Genomic DNA, 2,426 nt, shown 5'->3' on the forward strand with positions numbered 1-2,426 from the left:
CACAGACTACTGTGATCTAGGACTGTGATCTGTAAGTCTACCCCTAAATAAATAACCCTTTATTATACATAATTCTAAACTAGGATGGGATTATTTTGTAACTTTAGACATCACAGGTATCCTGGTCTTCTGATTATTACAAACTTTCTACCCATTCCTTCAGGATTTCCCCCTACGTCTTAGGTGTAGGGATTGGACTGCAGATGTACCAACTGAGGATGGAACACCCCATGATCACTGACTTGCTGTATTTTGATTGGACATTAAACTGTGTAATTGGCTCCAACTCTGCTGCAGAAAAAGAAGCTTCTTTGATGAGGCATGAGAGCTACAGTTAGCTGTGGGTGCAAGGATAGATTCTTAGGATATAACTAGAAATTGTATTGGTTTAGGAACACGGTAGTAGTAGTAGGTTCTCTTGTATGTCTATGACATCTCCAGTGGTAGGTGTTTATAGTACTGGGCACCAACTCCCTCCTATTGAGTGCACATTAAGTCCAATGGGCAGTTGTTAGTTACCCCAAAGATAAAGGTGCCATCTTTTGAGACTACTTACATTTCCTGGTCCCATCATGGTACCCTTTCCTCATCATCAAGGTGAGAAAGATATATTAAGTCCTTCTTGCATTGTATCACTCTATCTTTTATATTTCCTTCTTCATTTTTTTAACAGACTCAATTCACTTTTATTTTTCCAGTCGTAGGTGTTTATAGTACTGGGCACAAAACCCTACGTGGTGGCCACAGCTGGAGCCTGGGTCCTCTGAACAGAGACTCTGGTGTGGGTTTTCACAAGATGGTCAGTGAATTCCTGATAAGGAGACTTGGTGAACACAGTCTCTTTCCAGGGGTCGGGGGTCAGGTAGCTGTAGGTCTTAGAGATGGCATCAAAGGTGACCTTGGCAAAGTTGTACAGGGTAGCAATGCAGCCCCTGGCTGATGTGTAGCAGTCATCAATGCCAGCCATCATCAGTAGCTTCTTAGGCACAGGAGTGGAGACTATGCCAGTGCCTCTGGGGGCAGGGATGAGATGCACCAACACAGAACCACAGCGGCCTGTCACTTTGCAAGGAACAGTGTGGGGCTTGCCAATCTTGTTCCCCCAGTAGCCTCTCCACACAGGGACAATAGAAAGCTTGGCCAAGATGATGGCCCCTTAGATGACAGTGGCTTGGAGCACTTAACACCCAGACCTACGTGACCATTGTAGTCCCCAAGAGCAACAAAAGCCTTGAACCTGGTCTGCTGGCCTGCCTTAGTCTGCTTCTGCATGGGCATGATCTTCAGAACCTCATCCTTTAGGGAAGCTCCCAGGAAAAAAAAATCAATAATCTCAGACTCCTTAATGGGCAGGGAAAACAGGTAGATCTCCTCTAGGGACTTGATTTTCATGTCCTTAACCAGGCAGCCCAGCTTGGTGACGGGAATCCACTCCTTGTCTTCAGCTTTGCCCTGCGGCCTCCGCCTTGGCCACGGCCTCGACCATGGCCCTGGGCCCCTAAGACGGCTGCCAAATCCTCCACGGAAGCCGCCATGGCCTCCTAATCCTGGCCCCCACTCCAACCCAGGTCCTCCCGGTCCTCCGGGTCCTCCGGGTCCTCCAGGCCCTCCAGGCCCTCTCACTGCACTGGTGTCATCTGCCATGTGGTGTTTTCCAGAAGAAGAAGCTCCTTCTTCAATTTTTGAGTGCCCTTGTGGTTACATTGGATCCACTGGGTAATCCAGGATAAGCTTCCCTTTATTAGCAGTTCAGCTGATTAGTAACCTTCCGTTTGCAACCTTAATTTCTCTTTATCATTTAACATATCACACCCAGCCTCTGCCTCTGCCAACAGCAGAGACCAACACTGAACCCACTCCCTGGGGTAACAACCTGGTGGCAGGTTGACTATATTAGACCACTTCCTATGTGGAAAGGACAAGGCTTTGTTTGTCCTTGCTAGAGTAGATACTTACTCGGGTTATGGATTTACCTTCCCTGCATGCAACACTTCTGCCAAAAACAATATCTGTGGGCTTCCAGAAGGCCTTATCCACCATCATGGCACCCCACACAGTATTGCTTCACAGGCAGACACGTGTGGCAGCAGGCCTGTGGTCATGGAGTTCATTGATCGTACCATGTTCCCCATCATCCTGAAGCAGCTGGCCTGATAGAAAGATTGCATCGTCTTTTGAAGACACAGTGACATCCCTGATTAGGTGGAAGAAGCCTGGAGGGATGGAACAGAATTTTCAAGAAGGCAATATATGCTTTGAACCACTGTCTACTATGGTACAGTTTTTTTTTTCTCTATAGCCAGGATGCACAGGCCCAGGAATCAAGGGATTAAAAAATAAAAAGTTTTGTTTCCTGTTCCTGACACTTTAAGTTTTGCTAGAAGTTTTGGGTCCTGAGGAGGAAATGCTCCTGCAAGGAGCCACAA

At 47.1% G+C, this 2,426-nt stretch overlaps 1 pseudogene; it reads right to left on the bottom strand.

The window, feature by feature from the left end:
• Window positions 1-730: 730 nt before the first annotated feature.
• On the bottom strand, window positions 731-1,644 carry LOC126504533 (40S ribosomal protein S2-like; annotated as a pseudogene).
• Between the last annotated feature and the right edge of the window lie 782 nt (window positions 1,645-2,426).

Source organism: Alexandromys fortis, unplaced genomic scaffold, assembly GCF_014885135.2.
Source record: "Alexandromys fortis isolate MF-2015 unplaced genomic scaffold, M_Fortis_MF-2015_v1.1 scaffold_12, whole genome shotgun sequence".
NCBI lineage: Eukaryota > Metazoa > Chordata > Mammalia > Rodentia > Cricetidae > Alexandromys > Alexandromys fortis.